General features: G+C 40.3%; 1 protein-coding gene across 1 annotated transcript in view; it reads left to right on the top strand.

The window, feature by feature from the left end:
- Positions 1 to 18,113, top strand: part of GPC6 (glypican 6) — a 1,259,037-nt gene that overhangs the window by 561,027 nt on the left and 679,897 nt on the right. The window lies entirely within an intron of this gene.

Genomic DNA, 18,113 nt, shown 5'->3' with positions numbered 1-18,113 from the left:
GGAAAATCTGCTGAGCTCAAAAAATGTTTATTCCAACTTTCAACTCATGCATGTATAGAACACAGATGAGGAAACATCTGATGTCCTTAGGATTTCTGTTGTTAAACAAACGTAACTCATCTTAAAGCAAAATTAAGTCAGCTTTTTTCCTCACTGATTTGGCCTCTTAAACTATCGAGTAACAAGGACCAGAAAAATCGTACGAAAACTTAGGGTGATTAGAGCCCTCAAAAATATGTGAAGGATACTGCTATTGACTTGACATTTCCTCACACACACTTTGATCTAGGTGGAATTTTATTATTTTAATTCAGCTCATGTCGTGTAGTGAATGCCACGTTGAAAGCACAGAACTGAGCTTCCAGGAGACAGATGATGTCTTCATTACAGCGCAGGTACTCTTAAGGGTCCTGTGTATCATTGGCACTGATCTGCCCACCACTTAGCGCTTGGCTAACTACTACTGACCTTTGGATTTCTGCTCAGGTTGTATTTTCCCGTAGAAACCTTCCTTGGCCATTCAAGATGGAGTCCTTAGAATTGTAAGTTTACTTGTATCTTCGCACTGAACAGAGATGCTCACTGAAAGATATGGAAGTTCGAGTTTACCCAGAAGCACCTCAGAAGAAAGCCCTGGTGATCTAATTCTTAAAAACCAGCCATCAAAAATCCTATAGAACACACATTGGTACTGGAACACACAGAGCTTTGCCCTGAGTTAGAGTAGACTCGATGGCAGTTGGTTTCTGGGTGGTTGTTTTTTTTTTCAGAACTTACAGCTGGTGTCATAATTTCTTGTTTGCTTACCAGTCCTCACCTCCCCAAGCCTGTAAACATAATTCAGTGACTGTGTTTTCATTCACCGTTGTATCCCCAGGACCCAGAACTAAGCCTGACACATGCTAGGTACTTAGTAAATACTAAGTATGGATGGCTGGATGGATGGATGTGTGGATGGATGGATGGATGGATGGATGAGGCACCCTGTCTATCTTTGGTGTAGTTTAAATCTAGAGAATAAGGCATATATAAAAATGACAATGAGGCAAAGCAAAGCAAGGGGAGGGCTGAAAGAGAAACATAAAAGCAGAAGTGTTCATATGCAGTCATGGCCTTTAGGGTGCTCTTCATAGAAGAAGTGATCACTGAGATAAATGCTGATCCTAATAAGACTTGTTTATTTACAGCTGTTATTAATTTAAATTAATTATTCATTTTGAAAATAGTACATATTCATGGTAAACTATTCCAACAGTCTTCAGCCTTCTGGGGGTGGTAGATTATTTGCTTGCTCTTTGTGAAGTTTCTTTCTTTCAAGGATGCTCTCCGCTCAGAGCCTGACTGGACAGCTTCATAGGATTATCATTTCCCGCCTAACAGAAGTGGGATTTAAACCCTAATTGCCAAAAACACAGTGGCCGGTTAAAACTAGTCTTGATTTAATGCTGTGGCTCAACTTCAAGTGACATGTGAACGTCAGCAAAAAAATGTTTATAAAATCCTCTGAATCTCAGTGGGAATTTTTCATTGGCTCGTTCTATTGCAGACTTTTTCTAAGGGATAAAACGTTCTAAGTCAATGTTTTCATAAAAGTATGCCCTTTTTGTCTTCCACTAAATATGGCAGTCTTTGTTTCTTGAGTGACCACGTGAGAACAGAAGGAAAATTTCTTCTCAGAGAAGACAGAGCAAAGGAATATATTCTTCTTGCCAAAGGTTATCGCAGCTTAATAGCATGAAGGAATGTGCGCTTTTGTAAACAAAATGTAGTATGCTTCCTGAAGTTGACACCATTTGTTTAGTCTCATTAAATATCTGGTAAAATGATCCAAGTTTGAGAGAAATACAAGCTGTGAGTGGCTGCTGCCTGTGGCAGAAAAGATGCCCTCGAGGGCAGCGGAGGTTTCTGGGAGAAGCATCCAGAGTCAAGATGGATTGCCTTTCTCTGCAGCTCCCCACTCCCAAGCCACACACCTATCTATCCCAGTGGCACTGATTTCTTCTTTCACTCATTTCCCCTAGACATATCCTTGCTTACCTTATTCCTATACCCTAGTCCCTGACTGGCACAAATGGTTAAGCACTCAACTACTAACCAAATGCGTGGAGGTTTGAGTCCACCAGAGGCACCTTGGAAGAAAGGTCCGTTGATCTATTTCTGAAAAACCAACCATTGAAAACCCTGTGAAGCAGAGTTCTACTCTGACACACTTGGGGTCGCCATGAGTCAGAATCAACTCAACAGCAACTGGTAAACCGGTACCCCTTCTATGTCTTCTTTTAATTAATGTTTTTTCTCTTGCCCTGATGGACTTGCTTTTATATTCCTTGGCTATTATGCTATAGTTATTTCATGTGTGGTTTGAAACCCTGACCAGGTTGAAATTAACTTGAAAGCAGAAGTTGGCATGCATACATAACTTCTGAATAAATGCAAGTCTGGTAAGATGATTCAGGCTTCACCTGTATCCATTAAGTTTAAGTCTGTGCTTTTCCAATCTTGATAGGCATCGGCAGCACTTGGGTGTTTAAACCCTATTTTGGACCTTCTGGGAGTTGAAAACCAGTTCTGACTCACGGAAATCCCACGTGTTACACTAGACCTGTCCTCCAAGGGATTTTCAATAACTGATTTTTGGAAGTTGATCTCTGGGCCTGTCTTCCAGATGCCTCTGTGTGGACCCAAACCTCCAAACTTTTGATTAGTAGCAAGCATATTAACTGTTTGCACCATCCAAGAACTCCTCTGGGGGTTTAGACATCTCTGTTTATTTACCAAGTAGTTGAAAACTACTAAGCTGATGAGCGATCAGTCAGGTTTGCCCAAAACTGAGGGGTTTCTTAGGACACATGCTATAACTGGCACTAAAACGAGTTGCCATCAAGTCAATTCCATTAAGTTTTCAATGGGTGATTTTTTTGGAAGTAGATCACCAGGGCTTTCTTCCCAGGTGCCTCTGGGTGGAGGCAAACTTCCAACCTTTAAGTTAGCAGCAGAATGTGTTAACCATTTGCAGCACCCAGGGACTCTCTGGGCAAATTGGGACAGTTGGTCTCTCTATAAAGGAATGAAGACCAAGACCAAAACAGTCTGTCCATCTATCTACTTTTTGTCTTCCAATCCTAATTATTGTAAAATAAACGCCTACACTTTTGATGGATAGAGAATAAATAGATGTGTTACTTATCCTTTCTATTTCTGATATGCCTCCGTTATTCCATTAGTAACATGTATTTCATAATAGTGTGTCATAACGGGGATGTGAGGATTAAATGTGATAAAACATGTAAAGCACTTAATATAGCGTCTCATACTAAGTGCTCAATAAATGTTGGCTATTGATTGTTTTTCTTTGCACCCAAAGGTATTTTCTTCTTGGCTTCTTGAAATACTAATCTTTGGTGAACGAGGTTCCCCACTGGTGTCTCTAAGCTGCCAAGTGGTCCAATGGCAGCCACCGTCGCCTGTAGCTTGGATGCATTGTACCATCTCCTTCCAGCCCCAGCCCTTCTTAGCTGGTGTACTAATTGAATTTTCACCCCGGACTCAGAGGGACTCTGCTCCTGGAGAGTTTTGCCTGCTCAGCAGTGTTGTGAAGGTTTAGCGGTTTCTTCACGCTCCCTCCCACATGGTTGGAGAGGGATTCTACCTACCTTATTTCTGGATTCCTCTGTAAATGCTAATGATTTGTTCCCCAGTATGTAACTGTTCCCAGACCCAGCAATTGATTTTTTGAAATTTGCTTGCAGAAGCCAACTTTCCAAATCTTGTATCTAGTTCTCAGACTTCAACTTAAGGTTAATATTAGATAAAAACCCACTTCCTCTGGAAAGTAAATCCTTTCCACCCACGTACCCCCTTGGTCAAAGAAGGTTACAGACTTATTTGTGATGTACTTCAGCAGTTGTCACCGTTGGAATGGTTTTCAATTTGTTGACTAATGAAAACACAATAAAACCCTCTAGTTAGAAAAGGACGTGTGTTATAACCTCATCCAGTGCTCCCGATTGTCTTATTTTCAGTTTCAGCAACTCATTTTGGTCTCAAAGACCAAGTCCTTTGCTCATTCTGTCTTATGCTAAATTGCATACACTGAAGGACTGCTGGCTTGTCCCAACATGTAATCTTTGAAAGCAAGCTGTTTCAGTCACATTAATAGACACTAAGTAGCATACAAGGTCACGAAATAAGTCAGTGAACTAACTGGAAACAACCAAGACAGCTGACTCCCAACCCTGAACGCTGAAGTAGATCACACTTCCTTCCTCAGGGACAGGCTTACCGCGGCAGGAAGGACCAGAGCGCAAGCCTGTAAATTATACATGGCTGTTTGTCTCTTTTTCACTCTATGGCTAATTGAAGACTCAGGGGAGTGCTGGGTGGTTGTTTTTTTTTTTTTCTTTTTCTTCTTCTTTTTGCTTCATCTCTCATCCCACCTCATTTGTCTTACAAGGGATAAGGAAGACACTCTGCAATTTAGTTTCCTTAGGGACCAAATGGAACCTGGTGGGCTCTGTGAATTCTCAAGCTTCCTGGTTCCACATCTTTATCTTCGTGCACACTAAGGTGTGCAGTTCATTGACTCTATGTATGTTTGTTTGCCATTGCAGAAAAAAGTCAACTATGGGAGACTTGCAGCTGATAGGGAAGGAATGTGGATGACTGAAGGGAAACCATCGAAATATTAAACTACCAAATATGGAAAATGCCAAAGTTCTCTACTCTTATGAATTTTAAGCATGGGAGGAATCAAAGTTGGATTAGGTTTGACAACAAAAATTCAGAGGCTTTTGTACCTTGTTTAGTTTGATAAAAATTAGGACTCTGGAGAGAGGGTAGGTCCTGCTTGCCAAAACCACAGTTCTGCTTTGTGCAGTGACTTGCAAATCATATTTTTTACAGATTTGGAAAACAGAAGTGGTAGTGTATCTGACAATATGCTTTTTGCACAGAGTCCTTATTTCATTTCCCCTTACACGATACCTGCTCAATGGTCTTTGAGAAGTAAACACCAAAAATATTAATAAAATGTCACTAATAAGGAAAGGATCCCTGGTGGCACAGTGGTTAAAGCACTCAGCTACTAATTGAAAGTTCAGCAGTTTGAACCCACCAACTTCTCCACGGAAGAAAGATGTGGCAGTCTGCTTCTGTAAAGAGTTACAGTCTTCGAAACCCTATGGGGTAATTCTACTCTGTCCTATGGGGTTATTATGAGTCAGAATGGACTCAACAGCATTGGATTTGGTTAATGATAAGGAAAAGTAATGACACCAGCTAACATAACTATGGGATGATTCATTGCTTTTTTTATACATTTTTTGCTCTTTTCTACAAAGATATCAGCATTGATTATTTTCAAGGCCTTCTGTAGGAAAACACATCTTATCCCTCATTCCAAGAAAGTCTATTAAATATTAAGATGGACAACAGGCTTAAGTTTGCTCATTCAGGTTTGCAACAGCTAAAACCCTACATCTCTTGCTTGGTCATACCTATCTTGTATAGAGTATGGGATTTGCATGGTTAGGAATTAAGACTTCCAACTGGAAGGTTAACTTTGGGCATTGTTTAGTTGGCAGGAGGCATGATTTCAGATGGCAGTAATGCAAGAGGAGGTATGCCTCAGGAATATTAAAAGGCAACATACATACAAGGAAGAGAAACAAGAAGAAAGAAGCCTGGTCAGGACACTCTGGCAGGTTTCTATGTGGAAAAGTCTAAGATAAAACGAACGGAATACTGACATGCTGGGGTTTGGAGGAGGAGTGATGGAGTTTCAGAACATTAAATCTACACAGGGTCTGGGTGGTGACATCTTTCTCCTCATTCTACAGGTGAGGACCTGGATCTTCTGAGAGGGTGAGGTGCCCAATCACACCATCATTCAGAGGGCCCACCCAGTTCAGTATCTGGAGTTCACGATTCCCTCTCTCATCTCCTTCCATTACAACACACTCTCTTTAGGGAAGAATAGAGCACTAAAAGTTGGAATCATATAAAAAAATAGAATTCCTTCCATTCAGAGATATAATTCTCTATCTCTTACACGGTGGGACATTGCCTCTTTAGTTTCTACAATATGTAGTAGATTATGACAGTTAGGATACAACTTATTCTTGCAAAGAAAGCATTTTTATGAAGAATTTAGCCAAAAAAAAAAAGTAAAGAATAAGTAATGGAAATAGTTTTAAGATGAATCATAAAGTGCCACTCCAGTTAGTGTATTTATTTAACTGACGTATACAATTCAACCTCTTTATTTAGCTTTTATATTCTAAGTACTTCCCAAATAGATTTGCAATAGTCCATTTCTGATCCTCCAGCCTTGTTTGATATTTCATTTATTGGTGTATAACGGTTTCTGAAAGCAAAAAAAAGAAAAATTAAACCCACTGTCATTAAGTCGATTCTGACTCATAGCAACCCTATAGGAGAGAATGGAACTGCCCCATAGGGTTTCCAAGACTGTAGATCTTTTTGGAAGCAGACTGCCACATCTTTTGCCCAGTAAGTGTTCCTAGATACTGCTAAGTCACCTCTTGTAGATTCCTTAGCCAATCAGCAGTTGGAGCAGATTTCTCCCTTATGGTTTTCATGATTTCTACATTTCATTGCTTCGGTCTATACCCTGTAACTTGGCAACCCCTTTCAAATATTATCTGTGCTTTCCATACCCATCAAACATAACCTGTTCTGCTTTGCCCACTGGGTGTCTTAGTAGGCTCTACTAAGCATCCGGTTTCACAAGGCTGCCATTGGCCATAGAGACACAAGATTCATTAGAAAGGTGTAGGACAGTGTCTTAGTTCTCTAGTTCTGCTGTAATAGAAATACCACAAGTAGGTGGCTTTAAAGAACAGAATTGTATTGTCTCACCATTCAGGAGGCTAGAAGTTGGAATTCAGGGCACTGGCTATAGGGGAAGGCTCTCTCTGTTGGTTCTGGGGGAAGATCCTTGTCTCTTTCAGCTTCTGTAGCCCTGGTGGACCTTGATTTGTTGGCAATTCTCACATGGCTTCTATCTTCCATAGTTTCTGCTTCTTGTCTCTGTGTCTATGCTGCCGCTTGTAACTCAGACGTGATCAGGTTTAGCACACACCCTATACTGATATGGTCTTATTAACACAACAGGGAAAACCCTATTCCCAAACAGGGCTACGTCTACAGCTATAAGGGTTAGGATTCCAACACATATTTTGGGGTGTCATAATTCAATCCATAAGAGACAGGGAAAGACAGCTTGTCAGCAGGGCAGCATCAAGCCTTCACCTGCAAGGGAGGCCTGTAGCATTTCACATAGTCGGACAGACCTCTTCTCTTTGCCATGAGGCAGACAGCTCAGGTGCAAGGACGTGCGTCCACATTAGGCTGTTAGGGAGTTGCCGTGGCTTAGAAGCTTCAAGCCCCAGAGGAGCCAATGTGTCTGAGAGATCCGTAAGCAGAGCCACCATTGTATATGATGACAAGGAGTGTGCCAGTTAGAAAACTCACATTTCTGGACACTCGAAGCTATGAAGACCTTTGCAGATATGTAGAGTTTACTACTAATTGCTCTCGGATTAGGCAAAATTTGCCTATCGGAGGTCATTTCCCCCACTGTAGGTACTATTTCTAAAGAACGTGTTATGTTTATCAGTTGACGAGAGGAACGAAGGTAGAACATTCACTGAAGGGCAAGTTCTCACACAGAAGGGGAAGGACTTTTATTATCCCTTTGCCCACACTCCTACGTTATCTGCACCCCATCTTCTATCTTACTTTTTCTCAGGTATGACAGGGTATTGCCATTTATAAGAGCACTGGATTATTTTGAGATGTTATTACTAAATATCTTATACTTTTAACTTGATCAGGAGATAAGTTATGCTAATATTATCCGCTTCTCTCCAAGCTTTTCTTAGTATATTACTTTTACCAGAATCCTGGACACTGACGACACGTTTGATGCTATCATTAGTGAAAGTCGTGTATAATGGATTACAATTTCAGGAACTCCCTTCACGAGTACAATGGTGTATTCTGAGTAACATCCTGATGCATACATTAAACAAGTAAGTTAAGACTGAGGTATATTCATCATAATCATGATAAGAGTTGGTTTGTCAATAAGCATTTATTTAGAAGCCCCAGTGTGTCATGCCCTGTTCAGAGCACTGAAAATTCATGGTGAAAAAGACAGGTAAAGGCTCACCTTTAGGGAGCCTGCCCTTGATTGGGATAGATTAATAACTGGTTAACAAATAAATACTCAATATAATTTTAGTTAGAGTCAAGTAATGGGATAGATAGTAACGAGGAAGTCCCTGGAGCCCTGGTGGCACAGTGGTTAAGAGCTCGGCTGCTAACCAGAAGGTCGGCAGTTCAAATCCACCAGCTGCTCCTTGGAAACCCAGTGAAGCAGTTCTACTCTGCCCCATAGGATCACTATGAGTGGGAATCAACTCAACAACAAAGGGTTTGGTTTGGGGTTCAGGGAGTTCCTGGGTGGTACAAATGGTTAACATGCTTACCTGCTAACTAAAAAGGTTGGAGGTTTGAGTTCATCCAGAGGTGCCTTGGAAAAAAGCCCTGGTGATCTACTTGTGAAAAATCAGCCATTGAAAACCCTATGGAGCACATTTCTACTGTGATACACATGGGGTCACCATGAGTCAGAGTTGTCTCAACAGCAACTGGTTTAACTGGTTGGGGGCCAAGGAGTGGGGAGGCAAGGACGGGCTGCTTTAACCAGAGGCATCGGCCATCTATCAGAGAGACGCGGCTTGTGTTGAGACCTGAGGGGTGAGAAACCAACAGCCACACAAAAGCAGGAGGATCATTACAGGAGAAGGAAGAGCAAACAGAAATGCCCAGCAATTGGAGAGTGCTTGATATGTAATAAAACATTGATAACAATTGTTACACTTATTGCCAATATTTATTGGGCTTACTCTGTTCCTGAAGCTATAAAACCTGTTGCCATCAAGTCGATTCCAACTCATAGCAGCCCTGTAGGACAGAGTAGAACTGCCCCACAAGGTTTTCAAGGAGCAGCTGGTGGATTTTGACTGCTGACCTTTTGATTAGCAACCTTAGCTCTTAACCACTGTGCCACCAGGGCTCCAAAACCAATCCCATTGCCATCAAGTCAATTTCTTTTTTTTTTTCTACATCCTCCTCCAGCTCTGTCCAGAACCCTCTGTTGTGATCCCGGTCAGAGCAGTCAGTGGTGGTAGCCGGGCACCATCTAGCTGTACTGGACTCAGTCTGGTGGAGGCCTTGGTCGCTGTAGTCCATTAGTCCTTCGGACTAATCTTTTCCTTGTATCTTGTTTTCTTTCATTCTCTCTTGCTCCCAAAAGGGTGAGACCAGTGGAGTATCTTAGATGGCTGCTCACACGCTTTTAAGACCCTAGACGCTACTCACCAAGGTAGAATGTAGAACACGGTCTTTATAAACTCTGTTATGCCAGCTGAGCTAGATGTCCCCTGAGACCATGGTCCCCACAGCCCACCACCCAGCAATTCAGTCCCTCAGGGGGTTTAGATGTGTCTATGGAGCTTCCATGACCTGTCCTCATCAAGTCAATTTCGACTCATAGCAACCTCATAGGGTTTCCAAGGCTGTAAATCTTTACAGAAGTTGGCTGCCACATCTTTCTCCCTCAGAGCTGCGGAGGGTTTCAAACTGCCGACTTTTCTGGTCATCTCCTCCTGGTGCTATGCTAAGTGCTTTATGCTTGTCTCTCATTTGTTTTCCAGACCACCTAAAAGATTTTACAGCTGAGGAAAGTGAGGCCTAAAGAGGTTGAACTACTTGCCTCAAGTTCCATGTTGCTGTTGTGTGCCTCAACTCGATTCTGACTCACAGTGGAGCCTGTATGACACAGCAGATTTTCCTGGGCTGTAATCACTATGGGAGCAGATTGCAGGTCTTTTCTCAGGAGCCACTGGTGGGTTCAAACGCTGACCTCTCAATTAGCAGCCGAGTGCTTAACCACTGAGCCACCAGGACTCCTTTCAAGTCACTTAAGTTTTAGGTTTCACAGCTAAGATTTGAACCCAGGTCCAAAGCCTAGATTCTAAAGCTTCTCAAGCTAAACCTAGAGCTTTTTGGAATCAGATTGCTGCTGCTACCTTCTGGCCTGCCAGGAATTCAGAAAAGCTGAGTGAGGCCACACACACACACACACACGCACGCACGCACGCACGCACGCACGCACAAAAGATGATGCCAAGAGTGATCTAGAAGAAGAAGAAAAAAAAAAACACATGTATTTGGCCAAGCAAGCATTACTTTGCAGGCTATTAGCTACAGTTAAATATTTAACACCTTTGAAAGCCCAGGGTTGATGACATTTTCAAATTGCCAATTTCTGTTTACTTTGGGATAGACTGCAATATTACTATGTACAAAAACAGTCAGCCCAGCCTTACTCTGCTTAATACAAGTGGTTCACTCTTAACACCCAAGGCAGAAGTTGGCGAACATTGTCTAAACAAATCAGTTTCAACAGCATTTTAAAGCGACTTAGTGATATATTGCTGTCAGAAGTTAATTCTCTGAAAAGTTGCAAAGTTCTGTAGCATGACTCATTATTTGCTGCCCGTTTTCGGAGGAAAATAATTGTTTTTTTTTAATGCAGGGCTGCAGCCAGAAACAATAAACCCCTTCTGGAAAATGCACAATTCAGTTTGACTTGCTTTTAAAATCTTTTCTCTCTTTTTTTTTTTTTGTTCATTTTTGCTAAGCAGTGCCCTGAAGAGACAAACACCCAAACTTCTTTTCACTGAGATTTATAAAGAACACAATCTAGGTAATCTCTCAAAGTTGTACCTTAAATCTTTAAGAGATTGAATTTCAGTATTTTATTATTAATGTTGTTGTTGTTGGTTGCCTTTGAGTTGGCTCTGAATCATGGATATCATATACAGAACAGAATGAAACATTGTCCGGTCATGCACCATCTTCATGGTAGTTGGTATGTTTGAGTCCATTATTGCAGCCATTGTGTCAATCCATCTCATGGAGGGTTGCCCTCCTTTTCTTTGGTCCTCTGCCTTACCAAACATGATGTCTTTTTCTAGCATTTGGTCTTTCCTGATGATGTGTCCAAAGTAAGCAAGCTGAAGTCTTATCATCTTGTCTTCTAAAGAACATTCTGGTTGTACTTTTTCTAAAACTGATCTGTTCGCTCTTCTAGCGGTCCAAAAACCCATTGCCATTGAGTCGATTCTGACCTATAGGACAGGGTACAACTGGCAGATTCTAACTGCTGACCTTTTTGATTAGCAGCCAAGCTCTTATGCAGTCCATGCTATATTCAGTCCATGATACATTCCATTTTCTTTGCCAACATCACAGTTTAAGCATCATTTTTTTTCTGTATTCCTTTTTCATTATCCAACTCTGCATCTGTATGAAGCTATTGAAAATACTATGGCTTGAGTCAGATGCACCTTAGTCATCCAAGGGACATCTTTTTTTTTTTTTTTTTACTTTCAAGAGGTATTTTGCAGCAGATTTGCCAAATGCAATACATTGTTTGATTTCTTGACTGCTGATTCCATGGATGCTGATTGTTGATTCAGGTAGAATGAAATTGTTGCCAACGATTATTGTTAATAGATCACATTTGTTGAACAGTCACTATGTGCAGGCAATGTTTTAAGCATATTAACAACTCTGAAATATACCCTAAGAACATCCTTAATATACAGATGAGCCAGCTGAGTCCAAGAGAGGTTAAGCAACTTGCTTCAGACACATGCGGGCAAATAGAACTCAAGCTCTTGGACTCCAGAGCCTGTTCTTTTACCACCGCAATAAACTATCTACAGAAGAATGTCCGTAGCATGTTGTTTTGAGGCCCAGTATCATACTGGCACAATCAACTAATATTATATGAATCCGTCAATATGAATCTCAAGTCAATCTTACATGATGTATGTATTCAGTTCTTTTAAAGCCAGCACACATTTATACTCCTTCCCTGTCTTAGTTATCTAGTGCTGCTATAATAGAAACAACACAAGTGGACGACTTTAACAAACAGAAATTTAAACTCTCACAGTTTACGAAGCTAGAAGTCCAAAATCAGGGTTCAAGCTCTAGGGAAAGCCTTTCTCTCTCTGTCTACTATGGGGGAAGGTCCTCATCAATCTTCTACTGGGTCTAGGAGGTTCTCTATGCAGAGACTGCATGTCCAAAGGATGTGCTTAGCTCCTGGCTCTTCTGTCTTGGTGGTAGGAGGTCTCTCTCTCTCTCTGCTTGCTTTTCTCTCTCCTTTTATCTCTTGTAAGATAAAAGGAGATACAGGCCACACCCCAGGGAAACTCCCCTTTTATTGGATCAGGACTGTGACCTGAGTAAGGGTGTTGCATCCCACCCTAATCCTCATTATTAACATTGCCTAATCCTACTCATTAACATCATGGAAGCTTACTCCCAAATGGGACCATAACCATAGGCATGGAGGCTAGGATTTATAACACATCACAAAGTGGAGGATAATCAGATCACAAAATGGAGGACAACCACACAGTATTGGGAATCATGGCCTAGCCAAGTTGACTCTTATTTCTGGGGAACACAGTTCAATCCATAATAGTACCTTAGAAGTATCTTCACTAGATGAAGTTTGGAAACTCCCCTATGGTAGACAATTAGTAGGTCAGTTGTGGTGCTTGTGTTTGAACCACTGTACATGACATAAGAACATCCCATCAGAGCTTGTCTTGTTCCCGTTAAACTATCAGCCCTATCCCCTTTTCCTGTTGACTGGTTGGCAGGCTTTCAGACATGCCAGGTGGCTATGGAGGTCAGAAGGATTTCGGTCAATGTTTCAGCAATACTCAATTACCCAGAGCACAGTTATGCTAATACTATGATTAAGCACACTTTAACTCTGACTTTAAGTAAAGCAAAGTTTTATATGGCTCTTGCCTCTTCCTTGTCTGGTTTCTTTACCCATAAAGCTAACCCCTGTCTGGTTTCCTTATCCATGTAGACAACTCTAATAGCAGACAGTGGAACTTAAAACCCACATCTGGCTGAGTCTAAAAATGGTGGACTTCCAAAAACAATTAAAAAAAAAAAACACAACTTTTTCTCATTTCCCATCCTTCTGACCTTGGCCCAATTACGTATCTTCTGTGCATCTTTGGCTTCCTAGTCGATACCAGGCTGTTGTCATTATATGTTATTTTTGTTGTTCCTATGTGCTCTTCTTGAGTTGATTCCAACTAGTAGCAACCTGACGGCACAGAGCAGAACTACCCTATAGGGCTTCCTAGGCTGTAAATCTTTACGTACTTATGCACTTTATGTCTTAGGTACTTTGGGCGTGTTATCAGGAGGGGCCAGCCCCTGGAGAAGAACATCATGCTTGGTTAAGTAGAGGGTCAGTGAAAAAGAGGAAGACCCTTGATGAGATGGATTAACACAGTGGCTGCAACAATGGGCTCAAACACAGTGTCTTATCTAATACTGCTATAACAGAAATACCACAAGTGGATGGCTTTAACAAAGAGAAATTTATTCTCTCACAGTCTAGGAGACTAAAAGTCTGAATTCAGGGTTCCAGTTCCAGGGGAAGGCTTTCTCTCTCTGTCGGCTCTGGAGGAAGATTCTTGTCATCAGTCTTCCCCTGGACTAGGAGCATCTCAGCGCAGGGACCCTGAGTCCAAAGGACACGCTATCCTCCTGGCTCTTGTTTCTTGGTGGTATGAGATCCCCCTTTCTCTTTGCTGGCTTCTCTCTTTTATATCTCAAATAAGATTGATTTAAGACACAATCTAATGTTGTAGATTGAGTCCTGCGGCATTAACATAACTGCCACTAATCCCACCTCATTAACATCATAGAGGTAGGATTTGCAACAGGTAGGAAAATCACATCAGATGACAAAATGGTAGACAATCACACAATACTGGGAATCATGGCCTAGCCAAGTTGACACAGTGATTGTGAGGATGGCACAGGACCTGGAAGTGTTTCATTCTGTTGTACATAGGGTCACTATGAGTCAGAACCGACTCCACAGCACCTCACAACAACAGTCTTTACCAGAGCAGATCACTAGGTCTTTTCTCCCTGGGAGCTGCTACTGGGTTTGAACCAAGGGTCTCACACAGGTGCTGAAACGTAGGTCCTCAAGCAAAAGCTAATTTCCTCTCCAAGCCCTCTTGCCTACTTTCTTCTTTTCTCCACTTTTCTGTGTTTATCTTTTATATTCTGGCACTTCCTTGTATTTCCTAACTCTTATGAGTCAGAGTGGACTGGATGGCAACTGGTGGATTTATGTTGCCTCGCATTGAAACTTGCTACGTTATCTAAACCAGGTTGCCCTTCCTTTGCCCGGATAATGATTCCAGACATGCCCAACGTTACCTTCTAGCCTTTGCCTGGGCGTTCCTACGTGCTCTATTGCTGCTTCCTTGTTGTCAAAGAAGTTTTATTGTTTGCTTAACAAAATTATTTCATTAAGTGAATGGCTTAGAGATTCATTTGGTTTTATTTTATTACTGGCTAGGAGAAAAGATATGTAGCTTTTATTAGGAGAATCTGCCAAAAAATAGAAGCTGTACCTATAGACTTTATTTTTATGATTGATTTCCCTCTGTAGCAATAAAATTATTTTGTAGGATTACTTTAATACATTAATTGCTGCCTTGAGAATTCCAGAGCTAATGTGTGCAATGTTTACTGCTAATGCCTGCTGTATTCTAGATCAGTAAATCACAGTCATCTATGTACTGGTATCTATATCTATGTCCATATCAATCTTAGACCAGCTAAGAGTCCCATTTAATTAAGTTTGAGTTGCTATAAAACAAAACAAAACAAACAAAAAGTCAAAAACAAACAAAAGAAACTACATCCTACTAAAATATATTAAGGGAAAAGCAAGTTATCAAGTCCACTGGACCTTCACTTATAATGCCAGGGGAATACTCAGTGTAAGTGAGATCTTGAAAGAGGAGCCAAAGGTGAGCCTTTTCAATGCTGGTAATTAATTCTTGCTTTGCATAGGCTAATTGAGGGCAATCGTCGAATACTTGATGTCATTTCATTTCCGAGCTGTCAGTGGGACTACAACCTGCTTTCCTTGCTAAATCTGTTAACCTTCGAGCTTTCCTTTGCTGAGAGAGGGCTGTTAACGATAGAGGGACACCAAGAGCTTTGTTCTTTTTTATGAATGTCAATATTTTTTCTTCAATAGGATGTTGTTCCCCTTTGGCAGAATTTTATTTTCCAAACATCTCTAAGGCATAAAAAAAGCAAAAACAAACGAGCAAACAAAAAACAGCAGCAACTTCCTTTGCTGGGAGGACCAACATAAAGAGACGAAAATATAGGGTGATACCTTGGACAGCCTGACTTACGTTACAGAGTAACCAGTGCTCAGATACATGGAAATCCAGTCAGTCCTTCAGCAAATAGCTACTGAGTATCGCCTAAGTTATATGCATTGTGTTAAGTATTGGAGAGGTGAGTAAAAGGGCGTTCACCCTGCTTTAAGCAGCTCACAGACCACTGATGAGGGAGGGGTGACATCAGTGTCACTGTTCAGATATGGCCCTCTTCATCCTTGATAATTTTCTTGGGTACCCTCTTTCATTATTCTCGTACCTGTACCTCCCCCAAGTTTCTGTCCCTAGGACAAGTCAGTTATGTCACCTTCCCCAGCCTCTTTGGCTAACACTCTGCTTTTTCTCTATTCTAGCCCCTGCCCAGAAAAAGCCCATTCCAAGCAACTGAGTTATTTGGCAAAAGTTAAGCCCATTTGCCAAGTCTTCCCTGTGGGATAACGTGTGTTGATGTTTGCTTTGAGTTTCTCCATTGGCTGGATACGCTGGCCTTGGTGGCCACATGTCTAATCAGCTGAATAACACAAAGAAGTGTGACAGTTTCAAGTTGAAGAAATCATTTTCTTCTAAAAGATAATTGAGATAAATATTTTTCTTTTTTTCCTTAAATACCTACCAACCTTGATCTCACCACACTTTTACACCTACCCTTTTACATTTTTTTTTTTTTTACAGATTTTATATCTACCTGCAAAATATTATTTTCCATCTCATGATATAAATAACAAACTGGGGGTTTCAACCTAGTTTGTTATTTATATCAGTTTCTGTGTATAGTTTTACATGTTCTTAGAGAGAAAGAACCAAGACTAATATTTTTGTAACATGTCTAGAACTTAATGTGGTGACTAACTCAGTGGAGGAACTGAATTCATTGGGCTGAATTCATTTTGGAGCGTTAATCAATGTTAAGTACTATTTTTCTATATGCAAAATAACTCGTATTTCAAATAGCCTTCTAACATTCTTCATGACATTCTGAGTCAGGTCTGCTTCTTCAACTCTTTTTGGTGTCTATAGTTAATAATCACTGATCACTTGTTTATAATATATATGAAGACTTGAGAAATTGAAAAATAAAAGCCTCAAAGTGTTCAGTCTCAGTAGAGTCCATGACTCCCCTGCAGTTGTAGTAATGCTGTGACTATCTAATGAATAGAACACTCTGGTGTTTCACTATTATCCCTCAGAATATGATGAGATTCAGCTCCTATGATTCAATTTCAGAGAGATGGTTTTATTATCCCCAAATACCTAAATGGCTCATGTTATCATAGTCCTATGTTGTTTTTGCCCCAGTGTTCTCTGGGTCTCTTTTTTTGTGTGGACCAGTTCTTTGTCCTTTTGACACACAGGATGACAAGACCCTTGAAATTGTGAATATGAAAATTGGCAACCACGTCCTTCCTCAGTTTATCCACCAGCACCATGCCCTTACCTTAGAGCATATGTTTGGGAAATGACCACCTGTGTGGTCTGGAAGAGCTTTTTACTCTTCTGCTCTATAGAAGAAGATCATCCTGGACTTTTTCAGGCTTCCCAGATTTGCTTATATGATCCCCCAGAACTGGAAGACATGCTAATCTCCACTGGTGATAGATTTTAGTAGGGGGTTGAGGACATATTTCTTTCCCTTGTAGATCTCAGGAATGGAAGTTACCTTAACAGTAGAGAAACATAACCAATGGTCATATAGAAGAGTTCCAAGATCAGGAGGTGTTAGGTAGGACTAATGCACAATTAGCCTAATAATGTTTAATCAGACATAAAAGTCACTGAAAAGTATGAGAAAGAAAAGCAGGAATGAGTTCAAGACCAAAAATATATATATATTTTTTTCTCAAAATGTAAAGAAAACATCTGTATTAGTCAGCTTAGAATTAAATACGTGTGTGTATCAAATTCATTCATTGAAAACTTAAAAGAAAAACAGCAAGAAAACAAACATTTTTTTCCTCAAGGGTATATCACCATAAGCTACCCACATAGTCAATTATATCCCCACATATCCAATTTCATTACGTATTGTAAACAATTAGCTCAGCCATCATTGTGGATTTATTTTTTCCAATTTCCTCATCTTCAAATGACCCCTGGCTTACTGAAATTGTTAAAAACAGCATATAAAACAACCGCTGAAGCTTGCTGTAAACGGTTACACATTATTCTTCATTATTAAACAGCTGGCACTATAGCTATGTGAAATTTCATTAAATTAATCTTAATGGCTTAACAATTCAAAAAAAGACCATAAAATGCTAAGACGTAACTTCTACCCTATCTAAAGTCATGCCTATTAAAGATTTGGCATTGTGGATGTTTGAAGCAAGTCTTGGAGTGATTCAGTAAAGAATGTATTCTTAATTTAGAATCTTACTTTGGGCATCACCTTTATTTTTCTTTGTTATCCTGCTTCTTAATAATATAATAAAAACTTACCAGCATAAACTAACTACATTTTATATAATAAAATAGCATTTTTTAAAATTTTTGTTTGACCTTTATCTTATTGAGTGAAAATTTATTTATTGATCTCCTACAATCTTGTGAAGTACTATTGTAGGCACAGCATAGGGTGAATAAAATTGTAATCACTATTTTCAAGGGTCTTACAGACTAAAAGAAATACATAATGATGTTTTAATTGTCTGTTCTTTACTTTAAAAAGGCATTCACGTCATTATTTCAACCCTGTGAAGCCTGTAGAAATTATTCCTATTTTATAGATGAAGAAGGAGGAGCTCAGAGACAATTAAACAA

The sequence above is a fragment of the Trichechus manatus genome, unplaced genomic scaffold (assembly GCF_000243295.1).
Source record: "Trichechus manatus latirostris isolate Lorelei unplaced genomic scaffold, TriManLat1.0 scaffold00013, whole genome shotgun sequence".
Lineage (NCBI taxonomy): Eukaryota > Metazoa > Chordata > Mammalia > Sirenia > Trichechidae > Trichechus > Trichechus manatus.
This window is presented reverse-complemented; position numbering and strand designations above follow the sequence as displayed.